Source organism: Mus caroli, unplaced genomic scaffold (genome assembly GCF_978045245.1).
Source record: "Mus caroli unplaced genomic scaffold, Mus_caroli_1 scaffold_15, whole genome shotgun sequence".
Lineage (NCBI taxonomy): Eukaryota > Metazoa > Chordata > Mammalia > Rodentia > Muridae > Mus > Mus caroli.
Genome location: NW_028227270.1, coordinates 76,175,742 through 76,192,584, shown reverse-complemented (window position 1 = coordinate 76,192,584; position 16,843 = coordinate 76,175,742). Strand labels below are relative to the sequence as shown.

General features: G+C 42.4%; 1 protein-coding gene across 1 annotated transcript in view; it reads right to left on the bottom strand.

The window, feature by feature from the left end:
- The window catches only part of Dtnbp1 (dystrobrevin binding protein 1), an 80,534-nt gene that overhangs the window by 30,365 nt on the left and 33,326 nt on the right, over positions 1-16,843 (bottom strand). The window lies entirely within an intron of this gene.

The window sequence follows — 16,843 nt, the reverse complement described above, 5'->3', positions numbered from 1 at the left end:
ACAGAGAATGCTCCATAAAACCACCCTTCTGTGATAGACAAAGAGGTCACAGCAAGTTACATTCCAGTTTCCTCTTATAATTTTGTAATGATATGGCTTTCCCTGTATCAGTATTAATAAGAACATTTGAAGAGGTAAGTTTCTTTAGTAAAGACTAGCTCTCCTGGAATACAAGACTATCTGTCATTTACACTTTAGGTCTTACTAAAACTGTAGGCTCATTTAGAACTCAGGTCAGCACAGCAAGCTGACTACGATGTTGCTCACTGGTCCTTGAGGACAGCCTAGCACCAAAAGCACACCAGGGTTGTGCCAACAAAAACAGCCCTGCTGATAGGGGAAGCCTGTACAGAAGGGCTGCCTGGCTCAAGGCCATTATCAAAAGCAACAAAGTATCTGTGCAACAAGGTACACAAAGAAGCACTGCATGAACAGGTATGTGGGGTCACACTTGGGTTTTTATCTGCTCTTTGTGAGAAGCCAAGATACAGTGTAAATAGACCACAACATTTATAAAGATCTTTTCTCCACTTTCTAGGACAACTGCCCTTTTCAGGGTTAAGAGAGCCTGAAAATGGCAAATATTGACATACAAGTGACACAAGAGAGAATTTCAGGGACTTTTATGTAGAACATTCCAGATGAACATTGGCCCTGAATACTGTAGTATGCTAGGAAAATCCTCTACAGCTGACCTACAAACAGGTCCAGTCCTAGAATGGGAGATACTTTACCTGACATTTGGAAGACTTAGAAACAACATTTTAAAATCGCTTTTTAAAAGATTCACCATTAAAATTCAAAAATTCACGGTGTCTCTCATACCCAGCCAGGATGGAAAACTGGTGTGGCATCTCCTATAGCTAGCTCCCTCCCATACCATATTGTCTGAACATTCACAAGCCAGTAACAGTTTGGTTTGCCTTTCTTGTTTGGGAGGACAAGGGAGACAAACAGTTTTCTTACAAGGGAAAGCAATCTGAAAATTCAGGAAATGGGTCCAAGTGGCTTGCATTCCCTTGACAAAAACAAAACCTACAGTAATATTAAAAGCATTCCTGCACTGGACTGGCAAGATGGCTTGCTGCCATGCCTGATGACCTGAGTTAATTTCAGTAACACATATGATGGAAGGAAAGAATTGACTATCACAAGGTTTCACCTCTAACCTCCATACCAGTGCTGTGGCTTGTGTGTGTATGCGTGCGCGCACACACACACACACAGACACACACACATGGTTTTCCTTTTATCTAAGAAAGAGTTTTCTACAGACTCTGGGTCTAGCTGGGTGTGGTGGTGCACACCTGTAATCCTAGCACTCAGGAGGCCATGACAGGACCAAAAGTATGGTCTAGCCTAAGCCACAGAGCAAGGATGCACCTTTAAAAATAAACAAAGTAATGATCCAGGGTCTTACTAAGGATCCATGACTTGAAAACACTGGTAAGTCCTGAGAAAGCCCAAAGATGCCCGGAAGGCTGACCTGCTCTCCTCCTGTGATTAATGCCAGTGACCCCAACCTGGATGGAAGAGCCCAGAATATAACAGTCGGCCTTTTAATGACTATTTCGCAAGAGTGTCAACCAATACTGACTTGTCTGTTACCGAGACCTTAGGCAAAAGAAATCTAAGTTGGCCACAGTTTTTTAAGTTTCACTGTGAAACCCTTTTCTAGGGTCATTTTGAAATCCACAAAGGATCCGGTGAGAAAAATGACAGTATGACAGCCATTAGCTGCACTTTTGTACAGGGACTTCCTCCCAAGACCAACAGGCTTACCAGAAAACAAAAGTCAAAAGATAGCTGAGCTCACACCCATAATCCCAGCACATGGAGGAGTCTGAAATGGGAAGACTGCTGTGAGCTTAAGCTTAGTATGGCCTATATAGTGTGAGATCTTTAAAAGAAAACAAAGGAAAGGAAGGACAAGACAGAACCACAAATGAGAAGGAAGGCTACTGGCTAAACTCATAGTCCAGCAGAACATTCCAGAAGACCTGGAACAAGATTTAAAAAAAAAAAAAAAGGCTTCCAAATCAGCGGCCTTGCAATTAGAGCAGCCCCATGTTGATCAGCAACCAGAGCTGTTGGTCTGCAGTCCAGGTCAGCAGGACACTTCTCCAGTGAGTAACACTCAAAACAGCAGCTGGGCCAAGCTGCTGAGGCTGAATAAGAACGACCCCCACAGGCTCACATATGAGTGACACTATTTGAAAGGATTGCAAGGATTAGGAGGCATGGCCTTGTGGAGGACGTGTCACTGGGAGTGGGTTTTGAGGTTTCAAAAGCCCACGATAGGCCTAGTTCTTTCTTCTTTCCTGCCTACAGCTCAGGATGTAGCTCTCTGCTACTGTTCCAGCACCTGCCTGCATGCCACCATGGTCACCACTATCACGATAATGGACTAAACCTCTGAAACTTTAAGCAAGCCCAATTAAATACTTTCTTACAGTGTTGCCTTGGTCTTGGTTTTGTCACAGCAATCAACTGTGACTACTACATTCCCCAAGTTGAAGAGCCCAGAGTGATTAAAAGCACTGGCCTCTGCCCCCTCTTACTGCATGTCCTCAGGCCCTGCATTCTTTTCAGTTAACCCCATATAAGTTGAGGTAAGACCACTGCCTTAGAACAGCTTGAGCCTGCACCAACATCCTGTTAGCCATCACACCCTGGGCTCAAGAACTAACCCTCAATTTACAAATCTCTTCTTTATTTATTTATCCCCTGAACATCTGCCGTGGGATTATGTTTCAAAAGGAGACTGCTCCTGCCCTTCAAAGTCATTGTTGCCAGCTCTCAAGCCTGACTGCAACCTTAACAGGTTAACCTTAACCCCCACCCCTACACACACACAGTAAATAAAGTTGTTTTTGATTTATTTCTGACTTCGGTGGTCCTTCCCTCATTATTTGCATTCCCTTTGACCCCAACACAAGTGACTCAGCTCTCCTCCCAAACAATATTCCTTTTTATTATTGTTTCCGACAACCAGAGCCAACCCACTGCTCAAGCTAAAGTGTCAAATGCAGTTTACTTCTGATGGAGAATAACTTGATTTTCCTGACCCACCTGTGCCAGATTTTCTTGTAGTTTGCATTATGTCTTGGACTCAGAACGGGAAGCCCTCAAAGTGCTCCTTACTTACGTGAAAGACTCAAAGGCTTGTGGGCCACATACAATACTGACACTGGAGGAAGAATAAATGCAGACCCATTAAAATAGATCCCACTTAGTCCCTCTCCAGAACTGGGACAATATCCACCAAAGCCTAAAAGCCAACAAGGTTTGGTGATGATAAAGACTGACTCAGTAGGTAAGCTCATATGGGGGCATGAATTAAGGTTAAGTGAGGACAGAATGAATCTTTGAACAGGGGATAGGAACAGCTGGTGCTGATATTTCTCAAGAAGGGAATCTGGAATGAAAGCAATGTAAGAGGAATGCCTGTGACCTTCCTCAGTTCCCAGAGAATAGTTAAAAGTATGTGACATTCCCATACTTCAGACATTTTTCTAAAGAAAAGTAGCATTATCATGTTTGCTACTCCTTTAGCATGCTGCCTATGAAGCAGGCTTCTCTGGTGAGCTCTGTAAACTTGTAACTGTTATAAAAGGAGCCGTGATAATAAAAACAAGAAATAAGCTTTCCTGTACCGCTTGCACTCCAGTACTGGCTGCCTGGAGTTCCCACCAGTTCCTGGTTTCTTGTTTCAGTTCTTTCAGAACTCATCAGGAGAGGCAACTTGGCCAACCTCTTACAGATTAATTCTTGAGCATGGAACCTTTAATGATCCCCTCCGCCCCCCAACATTACTTGTATGTGCAAAAGGTTCAGACAGTTAAAATAATTGACCCCAAGAAATGGTGATTTCTCCTGAGCCTCCTGCCAGGGGAAGGAAAAGGCACAGGTTTTCTCACTCCCAGCTAACGGGAGAAAACACGTCTGTCCATGAAAATATTTCACACAATCTATATTGTGTAAACTCAGCATAAAAGTAATAAGATGATATGATCCTAGATTCATAGGCATTTAAGGTTGAAGAGATTCTGAGAGATATAGTAACAAAGATAATGTGGAATTTTTAAAAAGTGCTCCAAAAAAGGACAATGAAGGACTAGGGTCCTTATTAGGCTTATTAGTGATAGCAATAAACTATGTATGTATCATATTCCAGTAAAGGGCCTAAGAAAAATCACTTCCAAATCTGTTTTATATGAAAATCTGTTTTCATACAGAAAGCTATGCTTTGGAGACTAAAGTATATTTTTATATCATCATTATTATAATTTAATTTTTATCTTTAAAGATGAGAAATCTTACTCATACCTACTTTAACTATTATAACAGTAATATAATCAGACTGGGGAAAGATTATTGACAGGAAAGCCAGTCACCAAAATGTGGGTCTGAACTCAAAAGACTCCAGTGACTACACAAAAGAAAGCACAGATGAAATTAAAGAAGTGTTAGTGGATTCAGGACTGAGTAGAGACAACAGGGGAGGAGAAAGATTACCAAGACCCTATGACTGTGGGCTGCAGAACTCTGTAGGAGGCAGCATCTGACTGGAAACATCCACGTTTCGTAGTGGACAGACATATCTCAGGGCTTGGTGGTCTTGAGATGACTGCTGGATTCAAAGCACAAGTGCCTAGAAGGTGAAGAGATGCCCACACTAAAGACCATGATCACCAAGTGGGTGGTGGATGAACAAGGACAGGTTAGAAACTCCTAAGGAGGGGACAGGAACAGAAGTAACAGGAACCAGTATGAGAATCCAAGAGGTGTCAACAATGAAGCATCTATAGGGAAACTGAAACCTATAATAGAGAAAATGCAGGTTACCAGTGCTGGAGAATTCAAAATGGCAAATTTCAGAGGGTTAGGTAATTAAGAATTGACTTATCAATAGATTTAATTACCTAAAAGGTTAAGAAAATATATATTAAACATTTAAGCACATCCTACATTTATTCTATCAGTATTTTAGTAAGACACAAACTTATATCATTTCATTAAGCAAAATTTTAACTATGGTATGCCGTGCAAAATTATATTTTATCTTTCCTTTAGATAGTCCAGTATTTATCTTTAAGTATACTTTCCAAGTTCCATTAATCCATGTTAAAGCATAGATTACCCCCCCCAAAAAATCACAGATCACATATCTTACTGCAATAATGAGAGCTACCGATAATTTTTTATTTTCTCTTAAGAGAAATAATTTGTTATTTTATGACAATGAATTTTTTAATCAATTCAAGGACTGAAACTGGTATAACCAAAACATGATATGCAACTTTAAGAAAATTAAAATGATGGTCAACGAGGGGAGAAATGTCTCTCTGCGGAAGCCAGTACAATAAGTAAATCAACTCACGTCCTTTGAAACAGTGCTGATGATGACATTTTCCTCAGCTTGAACTAAAGACTATAAAGAGGACAGGTAGGCAAAGCCAAGACCCACCTGCTAGCCACAGAAAATCTGCGCCACTATTCCCATGCTTGGGCACAGTACTGAGACAGTGAGGGCTAGTCTGCAGCCAAGGGGAGGCTCTGTTTTCTGTCTCCTTTACAGTCATTCCTTCTCTTGTCACTAACGTTAGAGCAGCAAGGCAGATGGGTGCAAATGCTCAAGGAGACATGCAGCTCAACGCCAGAAGTCACTCCATACTTACGGCCCTGGGAAAAACTCAGAATTCACCACTGATCAGAAGTTCAAGGCTAGGCTGGATAATGTCACAAACAAACAAATGAATGAACAAACCAACTAACCAGAACTGGTATAAAATGTAAGCTCCAAACTATCTTTGCAGATTTAATAAACTGGTTCAGAGATACTGAGAGATACTACATTTGTAAAGCATAAAGTGTAAGCACACACAACGGAACTATCTCTGGAAAAAGGGTTAATTTCTGTTATTAAACCTGAGCTAATTATATTTTGCTGATTTTCAATAAGCCCCCTACTCTCTCTATTATATGTTTTGTATGTGCGTGGTAACAGAACCTAGGCCTCAGACATACCAGAGGAATGTCTACTACTGAGTTACCTCAGCTCAGTCAATATCATTTCCTCAAGATTGGTGTATCTATCATCTGTTGTGACTATACTTCACGTCAAAGATTGTTACTGTCATCCAAGTGGCTCTGCAAAAGGAAAACCTTTTTGTTTATTGTTTATTTGTTTCTGGTTTTTCAGATTTGATTTCTTTGTGTAGCCCTAGATGCCTTGTAGAACTAGCTCTGGAAACCAGACCGGCCTCAAACTCAGAGATACTCCTGCCTCTGCCTACCATCATTGCCTGGCAGAAAAACATTTTTCAAACTCAACCTACAGAATGGCATTTAGATAACGCAGAGGGAAAAGTCTGGGAAAAGATATAGGAAGCCAATTTATAGAAACATTTATTATCACAATGAACTGTCAGGACATGACATTTTAATACTGATAACAAGCAGATACTAACTGTTCAAGAAATGTATACACTGTCAGTCCAAGGATCTAAGAAGCTATTCTGACTATCTGTTCTGTGACTACAAAACTGCTAAGACACTTTAGGGCAAGCCAACTTATAGGCTTAGGTTTGATTTTTTAAAACAATGTAAGTTATGGTGATATTTTTATTAAACCCACAGAATTACTAAGAATTTCAAGAGGTTGCTGGTCTAGCAAGTGTGACTACAAACTTTTATTAAATGTAGTAAAACGAGAGTTTCTGGGTACCTTCAATTAACCACCCAGAATTAATTTAATGAATCATCAGAAGGTGGCACTGAGAGGGGAAATATTAAAGGAGAAAATGGAGGACAGAGTTAAGCTTGAACTTCCCTTTTAATTATGGTTCTATAGGAGGTGGGGTGCGTGGGGCCAAGAGAGGATATCAGAGTCCCTGGAGCTGGAGCTGGAGTTACAGGGAGCTGTACCATGTTCCATGTGGGTGCTAGGGTCCAAATCTGGGTCCTCTACAAAAGCAGCAAATGCTCTTAAGCATGGAGCCATCTCTCCACCTCCTTTTTGAACTTGCAGAATACTGTTACAGTAGCTATTTATACTGCTCTTGTTTGCTAATGCCAGCATCTGTGTCCGTTCTGAATGGTTTTGATTGATGGGTTATCGTCTTCAATGTGGTTGTTTAGAAATCTTTGATTACAGGCAGACATCGTGGTTTATCTTGAGCACTAGATACTTTTGTATTCCTATAAATATTCATGAGCTTTACTTGAGACACTGTTAACTGAGCTGGAAACAGTTGGCCCTTTGGAAGCTTGCCTGTGCTTTGTTACAGAGGTCTAGAGCAATGCTCGGGTCAGGAGGCAATCACCCTCTGCTGACTCCAGACCTCTCACAGTGCTTCCTCGGGCACAGGAGTTACAAGTTTTCCATCTAGCTGCTGAGAGCAGGAACAGCATCAACAACTGCTCGGTCCTGCTGGGCATTTCCCCTCCTGTTGTCAGAAGTACTTGGATGAATGCTCACGGCAAACCCTCGGCAGATTTCTGGGATTCTCTTCCTGAGCTTCTCTGTCCTTTTTACTGCCGTGTCCCATCATCACCTTTAGCTGTGTTCTCCTCTGTAGGTTCTCAGCCAGGCTCTTCCTGGGACCCTTTTTCACTGCATCCCGGCAGCAGGCTCCACAGCAATCACACTGCTCACTTATCTGTCAAACGCCATCATATTTCTTTTGTCCAAACTCCAGCGATTTAAGAAGGATTACCTCACTTCTGTATTTTTGTTTGTTTTTTTAACCATATCACATGGAGACTAGATCTGGATCCTATTATTCCACCGTGGGTAGATGCCTGTTCATGAGAGGTGCCTTAGGAGATCATCTGACCCACTTTTCTTTTTTCTTTTCTTTTTATTTCTTTTCTTATTATGCAATTCAAGCTAGTCTTGAACTCACTATGAAACCAAGGATAGAACTTCTGATCTTGCTGCCTCTGCCTCACTAGTGGAGTGGTCTCAAGGTTGCGTCCGGCATCCTGCCCACTTTCTAGAGATCATCCAAGTCCACAGGAGAGCCACAGGAGCCCAGCTACTCCTTTCCTATCTTTTCATTTGGGAAGGAGCTCCGAACCTCCTGTTTTGGTTCAGAACCATTTTTATCCTAGAGCCTGACACCAATTTCCTTTGTTTTCTTCTCAGCAAAGGCAAGCAAGCTGTATGCCACACTCTTGCCAGACCTGCCTCCCACCAATCCAAGCACTCAAGGTGCACATGCAGTTAGATTTCTGACCACAGCATCTATGCAGGCCGGGTGGACAGTCGTTTCAGGAGCTTGGCAGGCTAGGTCTGAGCATACACTGGTCAATACCACGTGTGTAACCTCTCACTTGCACCACTTATACTTTGTTCTAGAGATTTCTAAAGTCAGACCAAATGCTGCCATTAAAGAAACCAAGGAAAAGGACGTAGTCCTTACTTACCATGAGCTACAAATGTATAAATCTATAAACGTAAGAAGAACGGACTGAGAACGCTCTCAAAACACGCAAGCACCAACTCTAACCAACAGGACAGAGGGCCTAAGGAACAACCAAATTTCAGAGTCTGAATATGTCAGTGACTGGGCTGCCCCTAAGCCAACAAAAGGTTGCTAAAACCATAAGGTATTTATAATCAACTTTAGAGATGTACTAATAGTATGCTGTGGACTAAAGGGGAAAATCTAAGCAATCCAGAAGTTTAGAAGTAAGAAATATCTTAAATTATTATTATTATTATTTTAAATAACTGTCCTTTTTTGTTTGTTTGTTTTTTGTTTTGCTTTTTGTTTTTTTGTTTTTTTGTTTTTTCGAGACAGGGTTTCTCTGTGTAGCCCTGGCTGACCTGTAACTCACTCTGTAGACCAAGCTGGGCTCGAACTCAGAAATCTGCCTGCCTCTGCCTCCCAAGTGCTGGGAGTAAAGGCATGCGCAATCACTTCACTGCCCCGTGTCTTAAATTATATATGCATGGTTTGTGTGTGTGTGTGTGATCTCTAAGGCATGTGCCACCAAGTCCAGACATATATCATGTTAAGTGTCATACAGAGCCAGTGAGAGGGTCCTGTGTATAAACGCATATGCCACCAAGCCTAGTAACAAGTTTGAATCCTCAGGACCTAGATGATAAAGAGAACCAATGTCTACAAATTGTCCTCTGATACACATGTGCACCATCACATATGTGCACAGACACACACACACACACAAATATAGCAAATTTTAAATGTAATAATAAGCAATTATTGTGATAGAATTACAATAAGTACTTCTTAAGTTATTGTGATACTACATTAAAAGTTTACAAGATTAAATTGTTTTAGTTGTTCTTTTCATTCTCTCAAACCTATCTAGTATTTTAGGACACAGAATTTCTGTTCATACTGTTCTTTCTGCCTAAGCTTGTGCAGTCCTAGATCCTCATATGGTGCCCTTCAGATGCAGGACTCAGCTCTATTTAACTTCTTAGGCCTTCCCTGATACCTAAAGAAGTCTCTTTTCTTCCTGCTATGTCATCATTCCATCTACCCAAGGCTTAGTCTATTGCCCGAGACTATCATTTTATCCACGTTTTTGTCTGTGCTCCCATATTCCAGGACTAAAATGGAAGCTGACTCCCACCCACATACCAAGCCTATTTGAATTGTTAGAGAAAAGCATGTACATAGTTTTAAGTCCTTTACTTTGGCTCATATGGTAAATATTCATTTCTTTATGAGAAAGCTATGTACAACTGGTTACAAAAACATCTTCGAGAGATCCATGAAAACTTATAGGGCTAAATACATACATAATAAATACATACAACATCCCAACAACTCCACCCCTCAGAGTACGACCTCCTGTCTGCTCAAAATCCTACCCTAGCTCTGCCACAATGAATACTAGTTATCAAGGCAGTCCCCATTTCTGTCCATAAACACTTTTATCAGGACTAGAGGGATAGTTCAGTCCATAACACTCTTGAGTCCACACAAGCACGAGGACCTGAGTTTGAGTCCCAGATCTGTGTTAAAAGGTAAGGGGCATGGTGGCATGTACCTGTAGCCCCGTGACTGAGGAAAGAGACAGGTGACTCACTGGGGTTGCTGACTAGTCAGTCTAATCAGTAAGTTTCAGACCCATGAGAGACCCTGTCCCAAAACAAATAAATAAAAGCCAAGTGGAAGGGCATCTGCGGAACAGCAGCTGATATCAAGGAGTCCTCATTTAATAAGAATCTGAAAGTTAGGCTTTAATGTCATGGTGTAATATCATAGTGTGCCATTACTTTGATTTAATGGCACAGGTGCTGGCTTACTGGTGTGCACATGCCTGTATAGACCAGAGGATACCTCAGATATTGTTCTGCAGACACCATTAAACTTTTTTTTTTTCTTTTTTTGGAGCTGGCCTGCTCATCAAGTAGGCTTGGCTGGCTGACCAACAAGCTCCAAGATCCCCTGTTCTCTGTGTCTCCAGTGCTCGGAGCCTATGCTACCAAGCCTGCTTTTTTTGTGGGTTGTAGGGCTAGAGCCCAGATCAGCATGCCTGTAAGACAAGTACACTGCCACTCACCAGGCACTTTCCCCCAGCCCCAAGCTCATTTATTGCTATCAATATTTTAAATTTTCAGTGTTAAACAGAATACTAAGGTGCCTATTTTAATATGTATTATATGCAAATTGGCTCTATAAGGGAGAAAGTTGTGAAACACTGAGTCAAACAAACGCCTTTCCTCCAGGAATTCTCGGAGCCTTTAATGCACTGACACAGAAGGCAAGCGGGTGTTTCTGTAATGTATTTGATCATGGAACATTTGAGGAGTGAGTACTCGTGTCCAGCACTTCTGGGACTGTTGCGCTAGTAAGAAAATTTTAAATTTGATTTGTGTATGTGTAGTACGCGTACATTCCTTAAGTCAAGGAGCACTTCTGAGGGCTTATTTACAATACAAACTGGTCCCCGGCTGCAGCTCGTTCTGACTTCCTGTCCAGCTTTTCACAAGCAACCACATTCAATTGTTACTGCTAGCACTGTCATATTTATGAATAATATGCCAAATCCAAAGTTCTTTTTCCTATTTTAAACATTACTGGTTTCTTGTTGTTCAACACGAAAATTCCTTGAATCCCCCTCCTCCCTTTGACATAAACGTGCTTTTTTGTACCCAGCTCCCCAAAAAGCTGGATCATTAATTCTGCATTTAAGGATCACAATATTCTGTGAACATTGTGAGTAACTGGAATATGCTATCTTATGGCCTGTCCTGAAAATTGCTTTCCCTTGAATATTTGCCTTCCTCTTCCTTTCTAGGGAAAAATAAAAACCAACCAATAAATCTACCTGTCTTAGTCAGGGTTTCTATTCCTGCACAAACATCATGACCACGAAGCAAGTTGGGGAGGAAAGGGTTTATTCAGCTTACACTTTCCATACTGCTGTTCATCACCAAGGAAGTCAGGACTGGAACTCAAGCAGGGCAGGGAGCAGGAGCTGATGCAGAGGCCATGGAGGGATGTTCTTTACTGGCTTGCTTCCCCTGGCTTGCTCAGCCTGCTCTCTTATAGAACCCAAGACTACCAGCCCAGAGATGGCACCACCCACAAGGGGCCTTTCCCCCTTCCTTGATCACTAACTGAGGAAATGCCTTACAGTTGGATCTCATGGAGGCATTTCCTCAACTGAAGCTTCTTTCTCTGTGATAACTCCAGCTGTGTCAAGTTGACACAAAGCTAGCCAGTACAATTTAGCATCCAACGAATTTAGCATCAACTTCTCCACCACAGCTAATAAAACTGCTCAATATGGTCAGACTCATCAACCTGCTTGTTCCATTTCCTCTTGGAAATACTGCTCTTGGTAACATCCTGCAGGGCTCGGGTCATCTTCACCTGGGACGCCTTCCTCTCTGCCTCCCTCCTCCATAGGGTGGAGCTTGTTCCTGCATGGGTGTTGGCTCTCCTGTGTGGACAACATTTCCTGTAATTTCTTAGCAAAGTGTTCAAATGAGCTAAGCCAGAGATCTTCTATGCTTGGAAACAATTGCATTTCCTTATCTCTGATAAATATTTTGCTAAGTAAATATCCACATTCTAAGGACAAATCACTTTTTTCCTCCTCTTCCTTCTTCCTCTTATTTAAAAATTATTTATGTATGTATTCATTTATCTATTATTCCTATAGCATAAGCTCTGTAAGGGACAGAGGAGCCCGCCCCCCACACTGTCTTCAGTGCAGCAGCGCCCAGTCCTGGGCTCTTGCTCATGGCCCTCAGTGGAGAGGCTTCAGGCTCTGCCCTTTGCACATTCTCCAGGGCTCTTGTTACCTTGTCAGCACGCACGATGATGGTCAGAGGCACATTCTTTTCTTGGGGACCAAGGGTAGCGCCTCTGAACACTCACTGGTTAGAATGGACAGGCCAGCGTACACCTTCCTCAACTCCAGAGGCCTCTCACCCTGGCTGTCTGCAGCGTGCTGTGAATTCACACATTCTCAGTTTTGCACCAACCGTGTTTGAGGCTGCCATCTTTGTTAGTCCAGAAATATTTACTTAGTTCCAGTGTGTTGGGAGCAGTTTTGCTGCTTCTCTGAAGCAGAGGGAGAAAAAGAGAAAGTCTGCCTGCCAGGCAGAGCCAAGGCAGGTTGGGGCCTGTTGGCAGATTTCCCAGCCTTCTGAGGCATGGGAAGGTAAGAGGAGGTACACCTGGGGCTCAAGGCTAGGGGCTGAAGATTCTATTGACCTTGGTGGAAAGAACAGAGGCTTTTGGGATGGGAAGGAACGTCCTGTGCACCTTTAAGCAAATTGTTTCTGATAGCTTGTGGCCTTGTTTCCCAAGATACTATTAAGTATATAAATAAGAGAATTAAATTTGAGGCTGCCACAGTACTGACTGGACAGCCCTCCTGATTTCTAACCTTTGTCTCTGAGCCTTCTTTTCTGTTTTTCCCATAATCATCCTCACCCTCCCCTCAGAGGACTGCTTGACTTAGTTCCAGCCAGGCTGGTACACAGTGCTGCTAAGTAACTCATCTTTCAGATTCATGACCCGTAATCTAAAACCTCTCTGAAGTGTTTTACAGTCCTCACCTCTGATGTAGTGAACAGTGGACCTTTCCCCACTCAATATGCTGAGTCCTGGCTCCTGAAACTTGACCAGGATCAAACCTCTCCATATCTGTCCTTTCACCCAGAATCCTGCTCTCAGTTCCTTCCTCTTCCCAGGCCACTGATGCTTCGGTTCCTGAGGCCACAGCAGCAGCAGGCTCATGTCTGAGCTCTCACCCATGTCAGACTGCCCTGTAGCAGGTGGCTCATCTCTGTGCCCCTGCACCTTCGGGAACACGGATGCCACTCTGTCACAGGGGTTCCCTCGTCCACCTTCTTGCTCTTCTGAGCTATAGCCATCCACTTCCTTATAACTTTCGTGTATTGTCCAAAAATAAAAATAATCTAGATTTGTTGGAATGAAACTGTTCAATTCTGTCTTTGCTGTAGCAAATTATTTACACACAACACATTGCTAATCAGTCATGTTATAGTAATTAGGTTGATTTGCTTCTTAAACGTGAGATACTCAACTGCAGGCTTAGAATGGCTGAGTTTTAAGTAGATTAAACACTGTCCCAGGGTTTCTACATGTCACATTTATAGACACAAGACAAGCAGAATTCAGAATCTCCAGCCACGCTGTGAGTTAAACAGGCTTGCTCTTACTTGGCCTTTTGAAAACCAAAAAACAAAATTGTCTCTTTTCTTTAGTACCCTGCCAGAAATTCTCAGCACCTCTATCTACAACTAAGAGCGCTGATGATAAGCTATTTGCAATAAACCAGGAAAAGAGGGGAAGAAAATTAAGATCAGTTATCTAAGGACATTCCCAGTAACTCAGATTGTACTTATCATTTTAACACAGGGATTCCTGTGCCCAGGTTGGCCTTGAGCTTCCAATCTTCTCAATTCTGCTTCCTGGGTTCTACTATAGACCACGGCACCTAGCCCAACTTCGTCTGTATTATATCTCTGAATTACATCAGTAGTTACCACTTCAGAATAAAAATATGACCTCAGTTTAAATAATAATAAATCAAGTGCTTTACTAGAGTGGCATAAAATACTTTGACATTTCTCAATACTGTACACAGATATCTTGAGCATTAACAAATATCTATCTATATGTTTTTTTTTAGATGAAGTCTTTAAAAAGTCTAACCAAAGTATTGGTTAATTTAAATTTCTCACCTTTTAAATGCCTCACCCAAATTCTTAGTCTTAGAACTGTCCTGACACTACACTAGTGTCATGCTTTCCTTGAAAAAGACGTTTTAAAATTTAGCCTATCAGAGCTTATGAAATGTCTGCTGTAGATTATAAACTGTGTCTTTAATCATCACACACACCATCTCGCTTTTCCTCCCTCTTCCGCCTCCCAACTCCCCTCTTTTTGAGACAAGGTTTCTCCATGGCTGTGCTAGAACTCGCTCCATAGACCAGGCCAGCCTCAAACTTACAGAGATCTGCTTGCCTCTACTTCCTGAATTATGGGATTAAAGGTGTGTGCCACGTTGTCAGGCATACACCAGCTTTTTTATACATTATAGAATAATCAGTATTATTAAAAATCTATATCTTCATTTATTAACAATGTTATTTTTAGAAATCCTTGTAATAGCAGTTAAAAACATTCTAGACTAAGCACAACTGTGTAAGAGTGCCAAGTCTGAAGTAAATGGCTGATACCCAAGGTCACTGTCAGGAATCAGCTAAGGAGGAGGGAGCTGGGGGGTTCTGACTAAGTTCCATTGTGAGACCCCGACTTAGAGCATTTCTCCCTAGAAGGTAAAGCCCCGGACGTTCCCCAAGCTTGTTTTCCCTGATCTCTAAAAATACAGCCAGAAAGAAGCTCTTTGTTCTCTATAGCCAGCAAAGAGCCTTTTTGTTTCTGTGCCTTACAGCCAGAGATGCGATAATTGTAGGAAGACCTACAAAGACATGGAGATAGACACCAGAGAGGAGGCTGCAGCTCACTCCCCCCACCCCCCTTGCCAGAAAGGAGCTTGTAGCCAACTCTCCTCCCAACTCCTCCCAATTCCTTAGCTAGCTGTTAAAAGCCCCCTACTATCACCGCTCGGGGTCAAACTCCCCTGCCCTGCACAGCGGAGGGACTTCGTCCTCAGCTAGCTGATAATAAAACCTCTTGCAGTTTGCATCAGGTGTGTTTTCTCTCGGGTCACTGGGGTGCTGGACAGCTCATCCCGGGACTTGAGATGAGCTTCGGGGGGAGGCCCAGCTTCGGGGGTCTTACACCATCTCTAAAAAGGGACATGCTCTGCCATTTCAACAACAAGAAAGACGCCAACAATTACTCAGTACATTTAGACTTTCCACGCCTTCATTTCATGGCATAAATCAGAATGCATTAAGTGAATGTTATCCAAGGCACTAAGAAAAGAGCAGGAGTCAAATTCTACAGCTCCAGTGACAGGCTTCCTTTTCTGTTTAATCACTTAACTTGTTAACTTGGTTTTTTTGAACAATCATAGTTCACCCTGTTTACTGATAGAAAAAAAAAAAGTCACAATGCTCATATAATTCTTGTATCCAAGCAGCTAAAAGAAAAGCAGTGAAAATGAAAACATGGAATAGTTACCTATTTCAGCCGCACACCTTATACTGTGTCTTAGTTAGGGTTTCTATTGCTGGGATAAAGCACAATGACCAAAAGTAACTTGGGGGGGAAAGACTTTATCTTGGCTTGCAGTCCATCACAGAGGGAAGTCTGGCTGGGCTGAAGCAGAGGTTATGGAAGAACACTGCTTACTGGCTTGTCCACTCTGCCTTGCTCATTCTACTTCCTTATACATCATGCCCAGGGGTGGCACCAACCATCACTCCTTAATCAAGAGGATGCCTCACAGACTTGTCCACAGGCCACTCTGATGGAGGCATCCTCTTATCTCTTTTGCGATGACCAGAGCTTGTGCCAAGTTGACTGTAGAATTAACCTGCACACTTGTAAGTCAGTGATGGCTAACACCATCAGGATGCTTACCAGGTTCCACACACTATTTCAAGCACTTTGCTAACACAATGATAAAACAATGCTGTAGACACCATTACTAGCCCATGTTACAGACAAAGAGACCATTCTCTAAAGTCACAGAACCAGTATCCAAACTGTAAAAATTTCAAAGGTCCAAAGCTTTTTACCATGTTCTTTGAAACTCCAGCTGTACCAAATGAACCTTCTTCCATGACGACTTCTTCCCAACAGAGTACTTACCCACTACTAACTCTGTGAAGTCGGAGACTAGCCCCTCTACTTCTTACTCTTGTACCTCCCTGCCATGCATCAGCCTAGGTCATATGGCTACCTGCTCGTGCCAAAGACCTTCTGCTGAGTGAGAGGATTCTCAATGCTGCCACACACACAGTCTGATAACCTTGGAAGGCCAAATGAAAAGGAATCACATGCACCCTACCCTTGGTGACCAGTAGGACAGGTGGCTGTCGGGAGCTCTTTTTCATGTGTAGGCTGCACACCCTACTCAGCAGCAGTCCCTCGAGCATGCACATCCACACCAACTGGGAAGCTGATGGTGAGCAACACCACTGTGACGAACTTTGGACAGTCCAAGAATCTCAATACCAATCTCTCCCCCATGTGATTCTCAGAGCTGACAAACACTTGAGATGCATCCAGACAGACACATGGGGAACTTAAGCCACCCTCAACATTCAAGAAAACTTTAACAACAATGTGATGACCCATCACTGGACTACGCAAAATGCTTTTCTTAACATCCAATCTTACAGTACTTAAGACTGGTGTATTCCCACTAGAAACCAGTGGCACTGAGGTTAAGAGATTAA